This window comes from Diuraphis noxia, unplaced genomic scaffold, assembly GCF_037042655.1.
Source record: "Diuraphis noxia isolate RWA-SAM2 unplaced genomic scaffold, SU_Dnox_SAM2 contig0008, whole genome shotgun sequence".
Lineage (NCBI taxonomy): Eukaryota > Metazoa > Arthropoda > Insecta > Hemiptera > Aphididae > Diuraphis > Diuraphis noxia.
Window position 1 is genome coordinate 98,280 of NW_028301718.1, and position 22,076 is coordinate 120,355.

Here is a 22,076-nt window from a genome sequence, read left to right on the forward strand (position 1 = left end):
TTCAATACAAATGACTTTAAACGATATTTAGCGGAATTATCACCATTTTTTACCAAATTTTTTCCCAAATTTTTTTTCTATTTTTTGTATTCACCCAAATGTATTGTAAATACGTGTTTTAGATGTAAAATAATGTGAACTTAACGATAAAAATATAAAAGTATGATTAGTTCAATACAAATGACTTTAAACGATATTTAGCGGAATTATCACCATTTTTTACCAAATTTTTTTTCTATTTTTTGTATTCACCCAAATGTATTGAAAACACGTGTTTTAGATGTAAAATAATGTGAACTTAACGTTAAAAATATAAAAAGTATGATTAGTTTAATAGAAATGACTTAAGACGATATTTAGCGGATTCATCACCTGTATTTCAAAAATTTTTACGACCTTTTATATTCACCCAAATGTATTGTAAAGACGTGTTTTAGATGTAAAATAATGTGAACTTAACGATAAAATATAAAAAAGTATGATTAGTTCAATACAAATGACTTTAAACGATATTTAGCGGAATTATCACCATTTTTTACAAAATTTTTTCCCAAATTTTTTTTCTATTTTTTGTATTCACCCAAATGTATTGTAAATACGTGTTTTAGATGTAAAAAAATGTGAACTTAACGATAAAAATATAAAAAGTATGATTAGTTCAATACAAATGACTTTAAACGATATTTAGCGGAATTATCACCATTTTTTACCAAATTTTTTTTCTATTTTTTGTATTCACCCAAATGTATTGTAAATACGTGTTTTAGATGTAAAATAATGTGAACTTAACGATAAAAATATAAAAAGTATGATTAGTTCAATACAAATGACTTTAAACGATATTTAGCGGAATTATCACCATTTTTTACCAAATTTTTTTTCTATTTTTTGTATTCACCCAAATGTATTGTAAACACGTGTTTTAGATGTAAAATAATGTGAACTTAACGTTAAAAATATAAAAAGTATGATTAGTTTAATAGAAATGACTTAAGACGATATTTAGCGGTTTCATCACCTGTATTTCAAAATTTTTTTACTACCTTTTATATTCACCCAAATGTATTGTAAAGACGTGTTTTAGATGTAAAATAATGTGAACTTAACGATAAAAATATAAAAAGTATGATTAGTTCAATACAAATGACTTTAAACGATATTTAGCGGAATTATCACCATTTTTTACCAAATTTTTTTTCTATTTTTTGTATTCACCCAAATGTATTGAAAACATGTGTTTTAGATGTAAAATAATGTGAACTTAACGTTAAAAATATAAAAAGTATGATTAGTTTAATAGAAATGACTTAAGACGATATTTAGCGTATTCATCACCTGTATTTCAAAATTTTTTTACGACCTTTTATATTCACCCAAATGTATTGTAAAGACGTGTTTTAGATGTAAAATAATGTGAACTTAACGATAAAAATATAAAAAGTATGATTAGTTCAATACAAATGACTTTAAACGATATTTAGCGGAATTATCACCATTTTTTACCAAATTTTTTTTCTATTTTTTGTATTCACCCAAATGTATTGTAAATACGTGTTTTAGATGTAAAACAATGTGAACTTAACGTTAAAAATATAAAAAGTATGATTAGTTTAATAGAAATGACTTAAGACGATATTTAGCGGATTCATCACCTGTATTTCAAAATTTTTTTACGACCTTTTATATTCACCCAAATGTATTGTAAAGACGTGTTTTAGATGTAAAATAATGTGAACTTAACGATAAAAATATAAAAAGTATGATTAGTTCAATACAAATGACTTTAAACGATATTTAGCGGAATTATCACCATTTTTTACCAAATTTTTTTTCTATTTTTTGTATTCACCCAAATGTATTGAAAACACGTGTTTTAGATGTAAAATAATGTGAACTTAACGTTAAAAATATAAAAAGTATGATTAGTTTAATAGAAATGACTTAAGACGATATTTAGCGTATTCATCACCTGTATTTCAAAATTTTTTTACGACCTTTTATATTCACCCAAATGTATTGTAAAGACGTGTTTTAGATGTAAAATAATGTGAACTTAACGATAAAAATATAAAAAGTATGATTAGTTCAATACAAATGACTTTAAACGATATTTAGCGGAATTATCACCATTTTTTACCAAATTTTTTTTCTATTTTTTGTATTCACCCAAATGTATTGTAAATACGTGTTTTAGATGTAAAACAATGTGAACTTAACGTTAAAAATATAAAAAGTATGATTAGTTTAATAGAAATGACTTAAGACGATATTTAGCGGATTCATCACCTGTATTTCAAAATTTTTTTACGACCTTTTATATTCACCCAAATGTATTGTAAAGACGTGTTTTAGATGTAAAATAATGTGAACTTAACGATAAAAATATAAAAAGTATGATTAGTTCAATACAAATGACTTTAAACGATATTTAGCGGAATTATCACCATTTTTTACCAAATTTTTTCCCAAATTTTTTTTCTATTTTTTGTATTCACCCAAATGTATTGTAAATACGTGTTTTAGATGTAAAAAAATGTGAACTTAACGATAAAAATATAAAAAGTATGATTAGTTCAATACAAATGACTTTAAACGATATTTAGCGGAATTATCACCATTTTTTACCAAATTTTTTTTCTATTTTTTGTATTCACCCAAATGTATTGTAAATACGTGTTTTAGATGTAAAACAATGTGAACTTAACGTTAAAAATATAAAAAGTATGATTAGTTTAATAGAAATGACTTAAGACGATATTTAGCGGATTCATCACCTGTATTTCAAAATTTTTTTACGACCTTTTATATTCACCCAAATGTATTGTAAAGACGTGTTTTAGATGTAAAATAATGTGAACTTAACGATAAAAATATAAAAAGTATGATTAGTTCAATACAAATGACTTTAAACGATATTTAGCGGAATTATCACCATTTTTTACCAAATTTTTTCCCAAATTTTTTTTCTATTTTTTGTATTCACCCAAATGTATTGTAAATACGTGTTTTAGATGTAAAAAAATGTGAACTTAACGATAAAAATATAAAAAGTATGATTAGTTCAATACAAATGACTTTAAACGATATTTAGCGGAATTATCACCATTTTTTACCAAATTTTTTCCCAAATTTTTTTTCTATTTTTTGTATTCACCCAAATGTATTGTAAATACGTGTTTTAGATGTAAAATAATGTGAACTTAACGATAAAAATATAAAAAGTATGATTAGTTCAATACAAATGACTTTAAACGATATTTAGCGGAATTATCACCATTTTTTACCAAATTTTTTTTCTATTTTTTGTATTCACCCAAATGTATTGAAAACACGTGTTTTAGATGTAAAATAATGTGAACTTAACGTTAAAAATATAAAAAGTATGATTAGTTTAATAGAAATGACTTAAGACGATATTTAGCGGATTCATCACCTGTATTTCAAAAATTTTTTACGACCTTTTATATTCACCCAAATGTATTGTAAAGACGTGTTTTAGATGTAAAATAATGTGAACTTAACGATAAAAATATAAAAAGTATGATTAGTTCAATACAAATGACTTTAAACGATATTTAGCGGAATTATCACCATTTTTTACCAAATTTTTTCCCAAATTTTTTTTCTATTTTTTGTATTCACCCAAATGTATTGTAAATACGTGTTTTAGATGTAAAATAATGTGAACTTAACGATAAAAATATAAAAAGTATGATTAGTTCAATACAAATGACTTTAAACGATATTTAGCGGAATTATCACCATTTTTTACCAAATTTTTTTTCTATTTTTTGTATTCACCCAAATGTATTGAAAACACGTGTTTTAGATGTAAAATAATGTGAACTTAACGTTAAAAATATAAAAAGTATGATTAGTTTAATAGAAATGACTTAAGACGATATTTAGCGGATTCATCACCTGTATTTCAAAAATTTTTTACGACCTTTTATATTCACCCAAATGTATTGTAAAGACGTGTTTTAGATGTAAAATAATGTGAACTTAACGATAAAAATATAAAAAGTATGATTAGTTCAATACAAATGACTTTAAACGATATTTAGCGGAATTATCACCATTTTTTACAAAATTTTTTCCCAAATTTTTTTTCTATTTTTTGTATTCACCCAAATGTATTGTAAATACGTGTTTTAGAATGTAAAAAAATGTGAACTTAACGATAAAAATATAAAAAGTATGATTAGTTCAATACAAATGACTTTAAACGATATTTAGCGGAATTATCACCATTTTTTACCAAATTTTTTTTCTATTTTTTGTATTCACCCAAATGTATTGTAAATACGTGTTTTAGATGTAAAATAATGTGAACTTAACGATAAAAATATAAAAAGTATGATTAGTTCAATACAAATGACTTTAAACGATATTTAGCGGAATTATCACCATTTTTTACCAAATTTTTTTCTATTTTTTGTATTCACCCAAATGTATTGTAAACACGTGTTTTAGATGTAAAATAATGTGAACTTAACGTTAAAAATATAAAAAGTATGATAAGTTTAATAGAAATGACTTAAGACGATATTTAGCGGTTTCATCACCTGTATTTCAAAATTTTTTTACTACCTTTTATATTCACCCAAATGTATTGTAAAGACGTGTTTTAGATGTAAAATAATGTGAACTTAACGATAAAAATATAAAAAGTATGATTAGTTCAATACTAATGACTTTAAACGATATTTAGCGGAATTATCACCATTTTTTACCAAATTTTTTTTCTATTTTTTGTATTCACCCAAATGTATTGAAAACATGTGTTTTAGATGTAAAATAATGTGAACTTAACGTTAAAAATATAAAAAGTATGATTAGTTTAATAGAAATGACTTAAGACGATATTTAGCGTATTCATCACCTGTATTTCAAAATTTTTTACGACCTTTTATATTCACCCAAATGTATTGTAAAGACGTGTTTTAGATGTAAAATAATGTGAACTTAACGATAAAAATATAAAAAGTATGATTAGTTCAATACAAATGACTTTAAACGATATTTAGCGGAATTATCACCATTTTTTTACCAAATTTTTTTTCTATTTTTTGTATTCACCCAAATGTATTGTAAATACGTGTTTTAGATGTAAAACAATGTGAACTTAACGTTAAAAATATAAAAAGTATGATTAGTTTAATAGAAATGACTTAAGACGATATTTAGCGGATTCATCACCTGTATTTCAAAATTTTTTTACGACCTTTTATATTCACCCAAATGTATTGTAAAGACGTGTTTTAGATGTAAAATAATGTGAACTTAACGATAAAAATATAAAAAGTATGATTAGTTCAATACAAATGACTTTAAACGATATTTAGCGGAATTATCACCATTTTTTACCAAATTTTTTCCCAAATTTTTTTTCTATTTTTTGTATTCACCCAAATGTATTGTAAATACGTGTTTTAGATGTAAAAAAATGTGAACTTAACGATAAAAATATAAAAAGTATGATTAGTTCAATGCAAATGACTTTAAACGATATTTAGCGGAATTATCACCATTTTTTACCAAATTTTTTTTCTATTTTTTGTATTCACCCAAATGTATTGAAAACACGTGTTTTAGATGTAAAATAATGTGAACTTAACGTTAAAAATATAAAAAGTATGATTAGTTTAATAGAAATGACTTAAGACGATATTTAGCGGATTCATCACCTGTATTTCAAAATTTTTTTACGACCTTTTATATTCACCCAAATGTATTGTAAAGAAGTGTTTTAGATGTAAAATAATGTGAACTTAACGATAAAAATATAAAAAGTATGATTAGTTCAATACAAATGACTTTAAACGATATTTAGCGGAATTATCACCATTTTTTACCGAATTTTTTCCCAAATTTTTTTTCTATTTTTTGTATTCACCCAAATGTATTGTAAATACGTGTTTTAGATGTAAAAAAATGTGAACTTAACGATAAAAATATAAAAAGTATGATTAGTTCAATACAAATGACTTTAAACGATATTTAGCGGAATTATCACCATTTTTACCAAATTTTTTCCCAAATTTTTTTTCTATTTTTTGTATTCACCCAAATGTATTGTAAATACGTGTTTTAGATGTAAAATAATGTGAACTTAACGATAAAAATATAAAAAGTATGATTAGTTCAATACAAATGACTTTAAACGATATTTAGCGGAATTATCACCATTTTTTACCAAATTTTTTTTCTATTTTTTGTATTCACCCAAATGTATTGAAAACACGTGTTTTAGATGTAAAATAATGTGAACTTAACGTTAAAAATATAAAAAGTATGATTAGTTTAATAGAAATGACTTAAGACGATATTTAGCGGATTCATCACCTGTATTTCAAAATTTTTTTACGACCTTTTATATTCACCCAAATGTATTGTAAAGACGTGTTTTAGATGTAAAATAATGTGAACTTAACGATAAAAATATAAAAAGTATGATTAGTTCAATACAAATGACTTTAAACGATATTTAGCGGAATTATCACCATTTTTTACCAAATTTTTTCCCAAATTTTTTTTCTATTTTTTGTATTCACCCAAATGTATTGTAAATACGTGTTTTAGATGTAAAATAATGTGAACTTAACGATAAAAATATAAAAAGTATGATTAGTTCAATACAAATGACTTTAAACGATATTTAGCGGAATTATCACCATTTTTTACCAAATTTTTTTTCTATTTTTTGTATTCACCCAAATGTATTGAAAACACGTTTTTTAGATGTAAAATAATGTGAACTTAACGTTAAAAATATAAAAAGTATGATTAGTTTAATAGAAATGACTTAAGACGATATTTAGCGGATTCATCACCTGTATTTCAAAATTTTTTTACGACCTTTTATATTCACCCAAATGTATTGTAAAGACGTGTTTTAGATGTAAAATAATGTGAACTTAACGATAAAAATATAAAAAGTATGATTAGTTCAATACAAATGACTTTAAACGATATTTAGCGGAATTATCACAATTTTTTACCAAATTTTTTCCCAAATTTTTTTTCTATTTTTTGTATTCACCCAAATGTATTGTAAATACGTGTTTTAGATGTAAAATAATGTGAACTTAACGATAAAAATATAAAAAGTATGATTAGTTCAATACAAATGACTTTAAACGATATTTAGCGGAATTATCACCATTTTTTACCAAATTTTTTTTCTATTTTTTGTATTCACCCAAATGTATTGTAAATACGTGTTTTAGATGTAAAATAATGTGAACTTAACGATAAAAATATAAAAAGTATGATTAGTTCAATACAAATGACTTTAAACGATATTTAGCGGAATTATCACCATTTTTTACCAAATTTTTTTTTCTATTTTTTGTATTCACCCAAATGTATTGTAAACACGTGTTTTAGATGTAAAATAATGTGAACTTAACGTTAAAAATATAAAAAGTATGATTAGTTTAATAGAAATGACTTAAGACGATATTTAGCGGTTTCATCACCTGTATTTCAAAATTTTTTTACTACCTTTTATATTCACCCAAATGTATTGTAAAGACGTGTTTTAGATGTAAAATAATGTGAACTTAACGATAAAAATATAAAAAGTATGATTAGTTCAATACAAATGACTTTAAACGATATTTAGCGGAATTATCACCATTTTTTACCAAATTTTTTTTCTATTTTTTGTATTCACCCAAATGTATTGAAAACACGTGTTTTAGATGTAAAATAATGTGAACTTAACGTTAAAAATATAAAAAGTATGATTAGTTTAATAGAAATGACTTAAGACGATATTTAGCGTATTCATCACCTGTATTTCAAAATTTTTTTACGACCTTTTATATTCACCCAAATGTATTGTAAAGACGTGTTTTAGATGTAAAATAATGTGAACTTAACGATAAAAATATAAAAAGTATGATTAGTTCAATACAAATGACTTTAAACGATATTTAGCGGAATTATCACCATTTTTTACCAAATTTTTTTTCTATTTTTTGTATTCACCCAAATGTATTGTAAATACGTGTTTTAGATGTAAAACAATGTGAACTTAACGTTAAAAATATAAAAAGTATGATTAGTTTAATAGAAATGACTTAAGACGATATTTAGCGGATTCATCACCTGTATTTCAAAATTTTTTTACGACCTTTTATATTCACCCAAATGTATTGTAAAGACGTGTTTTAGATGTAAAATAATGTGAACTTAACGATAAAAATATAAAAAGTATGATTAGTTCAATACAAATGACTTTAAACGATATTTAGCGGAATTATCACTATTTTTTACCAAATTTTTTCCCAAATTTTTTTTCTATTTTTTGTATTCACCCAAATGTATTGTAAATACGTGTTTTAGATGTAAAAAAATGTGAACTTAACGATAAAAATATAAAAAGTATGATTAGTTCAATGCAAATGACTTTAAACGATATTTAGCGGAATTATCACCATTTTTTACCAAATTTTTTTTCTATTTTTTGTATTCACCCAAATGTATTGAAAACACGTGTTTTAGATGTAAAATAATGTGAACTTAACGTTAAAAATATAAAAAGTATGATTAGTTTAATAGAAATGACTTAAGACGATATTTAGCGGATTCATCACCTGTATTTCAAAATTTTTTTACGACCTTTTATATTCACCCAAATGTATTGTAAAGAAGTGTTTTAGATGTAAAATAATGTGAACTTAACGATAAAAATATAAAAAGTATGATTAGTTCAATACAAATGACTTTAAACGATATTTAGCGGAATTATCACCATTTTTTACCGAATTTTTTCCCAAATTTTTTTTCTATTTTTTGTATTCACCCAAATGTATTGTAAATACGTGTTTTAGATGTAAAAAAATGTGAACTTAACGATAAAAATATAAAAAGTATGATTAGTTCAATACAAATGACTTTAAACGATATTTAGCGGAATTATCACCATTTTTTACCAAATTTTTTCCCAAATTTTTTTTCTATTTTTTGTATTCACCCAAATGTATTGTAAATACGTGTTTTAGATGTAAAATAATGTGAACTTAACGATAAAAATATAAAAAGTATGATTAGTTCAATACAAATGACTTTAAACGATATTTAGCGGAATTATCACCATTTTTTACCAAATTTTTTTTCTATTTTTTGTATTCACCCAAATGTATTGAAAACACGTGTTTTAGATGTAAAATAATGTGAACTTAACGTTAAAAATATAAAAAGTATGATTAGTTTAATAGAAATGACTTAAGACGATATTTAGCGGATTCATCACCTGTATTTCAAAATTTTTTTACGACCTTTTATATTCACCCAAATGTATTGTAAAGACGTGTTTTAGATGTAAAATAATGTGAACTTAACGATAAAAATATAAAAAGTATGATTAGTTCAATACAAATGACTTTAAACGATATTTAGCGGAATTATCACCATTTTTTACCAAATTTTTTCCCAAATTTTTTTTCTATTTTTTGTATTCACCCAAATGTATTGTAAATACGTGTTTTAGATGTAAAATAATGTGAACTTAACGATAAAAATATAAAAAGTATGATTAGTTCAATACAAATGACTTTAAACGATATTTAGCGGAATTATCACCATTTTTTACCAAATTTTTTTTCTATTTTTTGTATTCACCCAAATGTATTGAAAACACGTGTTTTAGATGTAAAATAATGTGAACTTAACGTTAAAAATATAAAAAGTATGATTAGTTTAATAGAAATGACTTAAGACGATATTTAGCGGATTCATCACCTGTATTTCAAAATTTTTTTACGACCTTTTATATTCACCCAAATGTATTGTAAAGACGTGTTTTAGATGTAAAATAATGTGAACTTAACGATAAAAATATAAAAAGTATGATTAGTTCAATACAAATGACTTTAAACGATATTTAGCGGAATTATCACAATTTTTTACCAAATTTTTTCCCAAATTTTTTTTCTATTTTTTGTATTCACCCAAATGTATTGTAAATACGTGTTTTAGATGTAAAATAATGTGAACTTAACGATAAAAATATAAAAAGTATGATTAGTTCAATACAAATGACTTTAAACGATATTTAGCGGAATTATCACCATTTTTTACCAAATTTTTTTTCTATTTTTTGTATTCACCCAAATGTATTGAAAACACGTGTTTTAGATGTAAAATAATGTGAACTTAACGTTAAAAATATAAAAAGTATGATTAGTTTAATAGAAATGACTTAAGACGATATTTAGCGGATTCATCACCTGTATTTCAAAATTTTTTTACGACCTTTTATATTCACCCAAATGTATTGTAAAGACGTGTTTTAGATGTAAAATAATGTGAACTTAACGATAAAAATATAAAAAGTATGATTAGTTCAATACAAATGACTTTAAACGATATTTAGCGGAATTATCACAATTTTTTACCAAATTTTTTTTCTATTTTTTGTATTCACCCAAATGTATTGTAAACACGTGTTTTAGATGTAAAATAATGTGAACTTAACGTTAAAAATATAAAAAGTATGATTAGTTTAATAGAAATGACTTAAGACGATATTTAGCGGATTCATCACCTGTATTTCAAAATTTTTTACGACCTTTTATATTCACCCAAATGTATTGTAAAGACGTGTTTTAGATGTAAAATAATGTGAACTTAACGATAAAAATATAAAAAGTATGATTAGTTCAATACAAATGACTTTAAACGATATTTAGCGGAATTATCAACATTTTTTCCCAATTTTTTCCCAAATTTTTTTTCTATTTTATTGTATTCACCCAAATGTATTGTAAACACGTGTTTTAGATGTAAAATAATGTGAACTTAACGTTAAAAATATAAAAAGTATGATTAGTTTAATAGAAATGACTTAAGACGATATTTAGCGGATTCATCACCCGTATTTCAAAATTTTTTTACGACCTTTTATATTCACCCAAATGTATTGTAAAGACGTGTTTTAGATGTAAAATTATGTGAACTTAACGATAAAAATTTAAAAAGTATGATTAGTTCAATACAAATGACTTTAAACGATATTTAGCGGAATTATCACCATTTTTTACCCAATTTTTTCCCAAATTTTTTTTCTATTTTTTGTATTCACCCAAATGTATTGTAAAAACGTGTTTTAGATGTAAAATAATGTGAACTTAACGATAAAAATATAAAAAGTATGATTAGTTCAATACAAATGACTTTAAACGATATTTAGCGGAATTATCACCATTTTTTACCAAATTTTTTCCCAAATTTTTTTTCTATTTTTTGTATTCACCCAAATGTATTGTAAATACGTGTTTTAGATGTAAAATAATGTGAACTTAACGATAAAAATATAAAAAGTATGATTAGCTCAATACAAATGACTTTAAACGATATTTAGCAGAATTATCACCATTTTTTACCAAATTTTTTTTCTATTTTTTGTATTCACCCAAATGTATTGTAAACACGTGTTTTAGATGTAAAATAATGTGAACTTAACGTTAAAAATATAAAAAGTATGATTAGTTTAATAGAAATGACTTAAGACGATATTTAGCGGATTCATCACCCGTATTTCAAAATTTTTTTACGACCTTTTATATTCACCCAAATGTATTGTAAAGACGTGTTTTAGATGTAAAATTATGTGAACTTAACGATAAAAATTTAAAAAGTATGATTAGTTCAATACAAATGACTTTAAACGATATTTAGCGGAATTATCACCATTTTTTACCCAATTTTTTCCCAAATTTTTTTTCTATTTTTTGTATTCACCCAAATGTATTGTAAAAACGTGTTTTAGATGTAAAACAATGTGAACTTAACGATAAAAATATAAAAAGTATGATTAGTTCAATACAAATGACTTTAAACGATATTTAGCGGAATTATCACCATTTTTTACCAAATTTTTTCCCAAATTTTTTTTCTATTTTTTGTATTCACCCAAATGTATTGTAAATACGTGTTTTAGATGTAAAATAATGTGAACTTAACGATAAAAATATAAAAAGTATGATTAGCTCAATACAAATGACTTTAAACGATATTTAGCAGAATTATCACCATTTTTTACCAAATTTTTTTTCTATTTTTTGTATTCACCCAAATGTATTGTAAATACGTGTTTTAGATGTAAAATATTGTGAACTTAACGTTAAAAATATAAAAAGTATGATTAGTTTAATAGAAATGACTTAAGACGATATTTAGCGGATTCATCACCTGTATTTCAAAATTTTTTTACTACCTTTTATATTCACCCAAATGTATTGTAAAGACGTGTTTTAGATGTAAAATTATGTGAACTTAACGATAAAAATATAAAAAAAATGATTAGTTCAATACAAATGACTTTAAACGATATTTAGCGGAATTATCACCATTTTTTACCCAATTTTTTCCCAAATTTTTTTTCTATTTTTTGTATTCACCCAAATGTATTGTAAATACGTGTTTTAGATGTAAAATAATGTGAACTTAACGTTAAAAATATAAAAAGTATGAATAGTTTAATAGAAATGACTTAAGACGATATTTAGCGGATTCATCACCTGTATTTCAAAATTTTTTTACGACCTTTTATGTTCACCCAAATGTATTGTAAAGACGTGTTTTAGATGTAAAATAATGTGAACTTAACGATAAAAATTTAAAAAGTATGATTAGTTCAATACAAATGACTTTAAACGATATTTAGCGGAATTATCACCATTTTTTACCCAATTTTTTCCCAAATTTTTTTTCTATTTTTTGTATTCACCCAAATGTATTGTAAATACGTGTTTTAGATGTAAAATAATGTGAACTTAACGATAAAAATATAAAAAGTATGATTAGTTCAATACAAATGACTTTAAACGATATTTAGCGGAATTATCACCATTTTTTACCAAATTTTTTCCCAAATTTTTTTTCTATTTTTTGTATTCACCCAAATGTATTGTAAATACGTGTTTTAGATGTAAAATAATGTGAACTTAACGATAAAAATATAAAAAGTATGATTAGTTCAATACAAATGACTTTAAACGATATTTAGCGGAATTATCACCATTTTTTACCAAATTTTTTTTCTATTTTTTGTATTCACCCAAATGTATTGTAAACACATGTTTTAGATGTAAAATAATGTGAACTTAACGTTAAAAATATAAAAAGTATGATTAGTTTAATAGAAATGACTTAAGACGATATTTAGCGGATTCATCACCTGTATTTCAAAATTTTTTTACGACCTTTTATATTCACCCAAATGTATTGTAAAGACGTGTTTTAGATGTAAAATTATGTGAACTTAACGATAAAAATATAAAAAGTATGATTAGTTCAATACAAATGACTTTAAACGATATTTAGCGGAATTATCACCATTTTTTACCCAATTTTTTCCCAAATTTTTTTTCTATTTTTTGTATTCACCCAAATGTATTGTAAAGACGTGTTTTAGATGTAAAATAATGTGAACTTAACGATAAAAATATAAAAAGTATGATTAGTTCAATACAAATGACTTTAAACGATATTTAGCGGAATTATCACCATTTTTTACCAAATTTTTTTTCTATTTTTTGTATTCACCCAAATGTATTGTAAATACGTGTTTTAGATGTAAAATAATGTGAACTGAACGATAAAAATATAAAAAGTATGATTAGTTCAATACAAATGACTTTAAACGATATTTAGCGGAATTATCACCATTTTTTACCAAATTTTTTTTCTATTTTTTGTATTCACCCAAATGTATTGTAAACACGTGTTTTAGATGTAAAATAATGTGAACTTAACGTTAAAAATATAAAAAGTATGATTAGTATAATAGAAATGACTTAAGACGATATTTAGCGGATTCATCACCTATATTTCAAAATTTTTTTACGACCTTTTATATTCACCCAAATGTATTGTAAAGACGTGTTTTAGATGTAAAATAATGTGAACTTAACGATAAAAATATAAAAAGTATGATTAGTTTAATAGAAATGACTTAAGACGATATTTAGCGGATTCATCACCTGTATTTCAAAATTTTTTTACGACCTTTTATATTCACCCAAATGTATTGTAAAGACGTGTTTTAGATGTAAAATTATGTGAACTTAACGATAAAAATATAAAAAGTATGATTAGTTCAATACAAATGACTTTAAACGATATTTAGCGGAATTATCACCATTTTTTACCCAATTTTTTCCCAAATTTTTTTTCTATTTTTTGTATTCACCCAAATGTATTGTAAATACGTGTTTTAGATGTAAAATAATGTGAACTTAACGATAAAAATATAAAAAGTATGATTAGTTCAATACAAATGACTTTAAACGATATTTAGCGGAATTATCACCATTTTTTACCAAATTTTTTCCCAAATTTTTTTTCTATTTTTTGTATTCACCCAAATGTATTGTAAATACGTGTTTTAGATGTAAAATAATGTGAACTTAACGATAAAAATATAAAAAGTATGATTAGTTCAATACAAATGACTTTAAACGATATTTAGCGGAATTATCACCATTTTTTACCAAATTTTTTTTCTATTTTTTGTATTCACCCAAATGTATTGTAAACACATGTTTTAGATGTAAAATAATGTGAACTTAACGTTAAAAATATAAAAAGTATGATTAGTATAATAGAAATGACTTAAGACGATATTTAGCGGATTCATCACCTGTATTTCAAAATTTTTTTACGACCTTTTATATTCACCCAAATGTATTGTAAAGACGTGTTTTAGATGTAAAATAATGTGAACTTAACGATAAAAATATAAAAAGTATGATTAGTTCAATACAAATGACTTTAAACGATATTTAGCGGAATTATCACCATTTTTTACCCAATTTTTTCCCAAATTTTTTTTCTATTTTTTGTATTCACCCAAATGTATTGTAAAGACGTGTTTTAGATGTAAAATAATGTGAACTTAACGATAAAAATATTAAAAGTATGATTAATTCAATACAAATGACTTTAAACGATATTTAGCGGAATTATCACCATTTTTTACCAAATTTTTTCCCAAATTTTTTTTCTATTTTTTGTATTCACCCAAATGTATTGTAAATACGTGTTTTAGATGTAAAATAATGTGAACTGAACGATAAAAATATAAAAAGTATGATTAGTTCAATACAAATGACTTTAAACGATATTTAGCGGAATTATCACCATTTTTTACCAAATTTTTTTTCTATTTTTTGTATTCACCCAAATGTATTGTAAACACGTGTTTTAGATGTAAAATAATGTGAACTTAACGTTAAAAATATAAAAAGTATGATTAGTATAATAGAAATGACTTAAGACGATATTTAGCGGATTCATCACCTATATTTCAAAATTTGTTTACGACCTTTTATATTCACCCAAATGTATTGTAAAGACGTGTTTTAGATGTAAAATAATGTGAACTTAACGATAAAAATATAAAAAGTATGATTAGTTCAATACAAATGACTTTAAACGATATTTAGCGGAATTATCACCATTTTTTACCAAATTTTTTTTCTATTTTTTGTATTCACCCAAATGTATTGTAAATACGTGTTTTAGATGTAAAACAATGTGAACTTAACGTTAAAAATATAAAAAGTATGATTAGTTTAATAGAAATGACTTAAGACGATATTTAGCGGATTCATCACCTGTATTTCAAAATTTTTTTACGACCTTTTATATTCACCCAAATGTATTGTAAAGACGTGTTTTAGATGTAAAATAATGTGAACTTAACGATAAAAATATAAAAAGTATGATTAGTTCAATACAAATGACTTTAAACGATATTTAGCGGAATTATCACTATTTTTTACCAAATTTTTTCCCAAATTTTTTTTCTATTTTTTGTATTCACCCAAATGTATTGTAAATACGTGTTTTAGATGTAAAAAAATGTGAACTTAACGATAAAAATATAAAAAGTATGATTAGTTCAATGCAAATGACTTTAAACGATATTTAGCGGAATTATCACCATTTTTTACCAAATTTTTTTTCTATTTTTTGTATTCACCCAAATGTATTGAAAACACGTGTTTTAGATGTAAAATAATGTGAACTTAACGTTAAAAATATAAAAAGTATGAATAGTTTAATAGAAATGACTTAAGACGATATTTAGCGGATTCATCACCTGTATTTCAAAATTTTTTTACGACCTTTTATGTTCACCCAAATGTATTGTAAAGACGTGTTTTAGATGTAAAATAATGTGAACTTAACGATAAAAATATAAAAAGTATGATTAGTTCAATACAAATGACTTTAAACGATATTTAGCGGAATTATCACCATTTTTTACCCAATTTTTTCCCAAATTTTTTTTCTATTTTTTGTATTCACCCAAATGTATTGTAAATACGTGTTTTAGATGTAAAATAATGTGAACTTAACGATAAAAATATAAAAAGTATGATTAGTTCAATACAAATGACTTTAAACGATATTTAGCGGAATTATCACCATTTTTTACCAAATTTTTTCCCAAATTTTTTTTCTATTTTTTGTATTCACCCAAATGTATTGTAAATACGTGTTTTAGATGTAAAATAATGTGAACTTAACGATAAAAATATAAAAAGTATGATTAGTTCAATACAAATGACTTTAAACGATATTTAGCGGAATTATCACCATTTTTTACCAAATTTTTTTTCTATTTTTTGTATTCACCCAAATGTATTGTAAACACATGTTTTAGATGTAAAATAATGTGAACTTAACGTTAAAAATATAAAAAGTATGATTAGTTTAATAGAAATGACTTAAGACGATATTTAGCGGATTCATCACCTGTATTTCAAAATTTTTTTACGACCTTTTATATTCACCCAAATGTATTGTAAAGACGTGTTTTAGATGTAAAATTATGTGAACTTAACGATAAAAATATAAAAAGTATGATTAGTTCAATACAAATGACTTTAAACGATATTTAGCGGAATTATCACCATTTTTTACCCAATTTTTTCCCAAATTTTTTTTCTATTTTTTGTATTCACCCAAATGTATTGTAAAGACGTGTTTTAGATGTAAAATAATGTGAACTTAACGATAAAAATATAAAAAGTATGATTAGTTCAATACAAATGACTTTAAACGATATTTAGCGGAATTATCACCATTTTTTACCAAATTTTTTTTCTATTTTTTGTATTCACCCAAATGTATTGTAAATACGTGTTTTAGATGTAAAATAATGTGAACTGAACGATAAAAATATAAAAAGTATGATTAGTTCAATACAAATGACTTTAAACGATATTTAGCGGAATTATCACCATTTTTTACCAAATTTTTTTTCTATTTTTTGTATTCACCCAAATGTATTGTAAACACGTGTTTTAGATGTAAAATAATGTGAACTTAACGTTAAAAATATAAAAAGTATGATTAGTATAATAGAAATGACTTAAGACGATATTTAGCGGATTCATCACCTATATTTCAAAATTTTTTTACGACCTTTTATATTCACCCAAATGTATTGTAAAGACGTGTTTTAGATGTAAAATAATGTGAACTTAACGATAAAAATATAAAAAGTATGATTAGTTTAATAGAAATGACTTAAGACGATATTTAGCGGATTCATCACCTGTATTTCAAAATTTTTTTACGACCTTTTATATTCACCCAAATGTATTGTAAAGACGTGTTTTAGATGTAAAATTATGTGAACTTAACGATAAAAATATAAAAAGTATGATTAGTTCAATACAAATGACTTTAAACGATATTTAGCGGAATTATCACCATTTTTTACCCAATTTTTTCCCAAATTTTTTTTCTATTTTTTGTATTCACCCAAATGTATTGTAAATACGTGTTTTAGATGTAAAATAATGTGAACTTAACGATAAAAATATAAAAAGTATGATTAGTTCAATACAAATGACTTTAAACGATATTTAGCGGAATTATCACCATTTTTTACCAAATTTTTTCCCAAATTTTTTTTCTATTTTTTGTATTCACCCAAATGTATTGTAAATACGTGTTTTAGATGTAAAATAATGTGAACTTAACGATAAAAATATAAAAAGTATGATTAGTTCAATACAAATGACTTTAAACGATATTTAGCGGAATTATCACCATTTTTTACCAAATTTTTTTTCTATTTTTTGTATTCACCCAAATGTATTGTAAACACATGTTTTAGATGTAAAATAATGTGAACTTAACGTTAAAAATATAAAAAGTATGATTAGTATAATAGAAATGACTTAAGACGATATTTAGCGGATTCATCACCTGTATTTCAAAATTTTTTTACGACCTTTTATATTCACCCAAATGTATTGTAAAGACGTGTTTTAGATGTAAAATAATGTGAACTTAACGATAAAAATATAAAAAGTATGATTAGTTCAATACAAATGACTTTAAACGATATTTAGCGGAATTATCACCATTTTTTACCCAATTTTTTCCCAAATTTTTTTTCTATTTTTTGTATTCACCCAAATGTATTGTAAAGACGTGTTTTAGATGTAAAATAATGTGAACTTAACGATAAAAATATTAAAAGTATGATTAATTCAATACAAATGACTTTAAACGATATTTAGCGGAATTATCACCATTTTTTACCAAATTTTTTCCCAAATTTTTTTTCTATTTTTTGTATTCACCCAAATGTATTGTAAATACGTGTTTTAGATGTAAAATAATGTGAACTGAACGATAAAAATATAAAAAGTATGATTAGTTCAATACAAATGACTTTAAACGATATTTAGCGGAATTATCACCATTTTTTACCAAATTTTTTTTCTATTTTTTGTATTCACCCAAATGTATTGTAAACACGTGTTTTAGATGTAAAATAATGTGAACTTAACGTTAAAAATATAAAAAGTATGATTAGTATAATAGAAATGACTTAAGACGATATTTAGCGGATTCATCACCTATATTTCAAAATTTGTTTACGACCTTTTATATTCACCCAAATGTATTGTAAAGACGTGTTTTAGATGTAAAATAATGTGAACTTAACGATAAAAATATAAAAAGTATGATTAGTTCAATACAAATGACTTTAAACGATATTTAGCGGAATTATCACCATTTTTTACCAAATTTTTTTTCTATTTTTTGTATTCACCCAAATGTATTGTAAATACGTGTTTTAGATGTAAAACAATGTGAACTTAACGTTAAAAATATAAAAAGTATGATTAGTTTAATAGAAATGACTTAAGACGATATTTAGCGGATTCATCACCTGTATTTCAAAATTTTTTTACGACCTTTTATATTCACCCAAATGTATTGTAAAGACGTGTTTTAGATGTAAAATAATGTGAACTTAACGATAAAAATATAAAAAGTATGATTAGTTCAATACAAATGACTTTAAACGATATTTAGCGGAATTATCACTATTTTTTACCAAATTTTTTCCCAAATTTTTTTTCTATTTTTTGTATTCACCCAAATGTATTGTAAATACGTGTTTTAGATGTAAAAAAATGTGAACTTAACGATAAAAATATAAAAAGTATGATTAGTTCAATGCAAATGACTTTAAACGATATTTAGCGGAATTATCACCATTTTTTACCAAATTTTTTTTCTATTTTTTGTATTCACCCAAATGTATTGAAAACACGTGTTTTAGATGTAAAATAATGTGAACTTAACGTTAAAAATATAAAAAGTATGATTAGTTTAATAGAAATGACTTAAGACGATATTTAGCGGATTCATCACCTGTATTTCAAAATTTTTTTACGACCTTTTATATTCACCCAAATGTATTGTAAAGAAGTGTTTTAGATGTAAAATAATGTGAACTTAACGATAAAAATATAAAAAGTATGATTAGTTCAATACAAATGACTTTAAACGATATTTAGCGGAATTATCACCATTTTTTACCGAATTTTTTCCCAAATTTTTTTTCTATTTTTTGTATTCACCCAAATGTATTGTAAATACGTGTTTTAGATGTAAAAAAATGTGAACTTAACGATAAAAATATAAAAAGTATGATTAGTTCAATACAAATGACTTTAAACGATATTTAGCGGAATTATCACCATTTTTTACCAAATTTTTTCCCAAATTTTTTTTCTATTTTTTGTATTCACCCAAATGTATTGTAAATACGTGTTTTAGATGTAAAATAATGTGAACTTAACGATAAAAATATAAAAAGTATGATTAGTTCAATACAAATGACTTTAAACGATATTTAGCGGAATTATCACCATTTTTTACCAAATTTTTTTTCTATTTTTTGTATTCACCCAAATGTATTGAAAACACGTGTTTTAGATGTAAAATAATGTGAACTTAACGTTAAAAATATAAAAAGTATGATTAGTTTAATAGAAATGACTTAAGACGATATTTAGCGGATTCATCACCTGTATTTCAAAATTTTTTTACGACCTTTTATATTCACCCAAATGTATTGTAAAGACGTGTTTTAGATGTAAAATAATGTGAACTTAACGATAAAAATATAAAAAGTATGATTAGTTCAATACAAATGACTTTAAACGATATTTAGCGGAATTATCACCATTTTTTACCAAATTTTTTCCCAAATTTTTTTTCTATTTTTTGTATTCACCCAAATGTATTGTAAATACGTGTTTTAGATGTAAAATAATGTGAACTTAACGATAAAAATATAAAAAGTATGATTAGTTCAATACAAATGACTTTAAACGATATTTAGCGGAATTATCACCATTTTTTACCAAATTTTTTTTCTATTTTTTGTATTCACCCAAATGTATTGAAAACACGTGTTTTAGATGTAAAATAATGTGAACTTAACGTTAAAAATATAAAAAGTATGATTAGTTTAATAGAAATGACTTAAGACGATATTTAGCGGATTCATCACCTGTATTTCAAAATTTTTTTACGACCTTTTATATTCACCCAAATGTATTGTAAAGACGTGTTTTAGATGTAAAATAATGTGAACTTAACGATAAAAATATAAAAAGTATGATTAGTTCAATACAAATGACTTTAAACGATATTTAGCGGAATTATCACAATTTTTTACCAAATTTTTTTTCTATTTTTTGTATTCACCCAAATGTATTGTAAACACGTGTTTTAGATGTAAAATAATGTGAACTTAACGTTAAAAATATAAAAAGTATGATTAGTTTAATAGAAATGACTTAAGACGATATTTAGCGGATTCATCACCTGTATTTCAAAATTTTTTACGACCTTTTATATTCACCCAAATGTATTGTAAAGACGTGTTTTAGATGTAAAATAATGTGAACTTAACGATAAAAATATAAAAAGTATGATTAGTTCAATACAAATGACTTTAAACGATATTTAGCGGAATTATCAACATTTTTTCCCAATTTTTTCCCAAATTTTTTTTCTATTTTATTGTATTCACCCAAATGTATTGTAAACACGTGTTTTAGATGTAAAATAATGTGAACTTAACGTTAAAAATATAAAAAGTATGATTAGTTTAATAGAAATGACTTAAGACGATATTTAGCGGATTCATCACCCGTATTTCAAAATTTTTTTACGACCTTTTATATTCACCCAAATGTATTGTAAAGACGTGTTTTAGATGTAAAATTATGTGAACTTAACGATAAAAATTTAAAAAGTATGATTAGTTCAATACAAATGACTTTAAACGATATTTAGCGGAATTATCACCATTTTTTACCCAATTTTTTCCCAAATTTTTTTTCTATTTTTTGTATTCACCCAAATGTATTGTAAAAACGTGTTTTAGATGTAAAATAATGTGAACTTAACGATAAAAATATAAAAAGTATGATTAGTTCAATACAAATGACTTTAAACGATATTTAGCGGAATTATCACCATTTTTTACCAAATTTTTTCCCAAATTTTTTTTCTATTTTTTGTATTCACCCAAATGTATTGTAAATACGTGTTTTAGATGTAAAATAATGTGAACTTAACGATAAAAATATAAAAAGTATGATTAGCTCAATACAAATGACTTTAAACGATATTTAGCAGAATTATCACCATTTTTTACCAAATTTTTTTTCTATTTTTTGTATTCACCCAAATGTATTGTAAACACGTGTTTTAGATGTAAAATA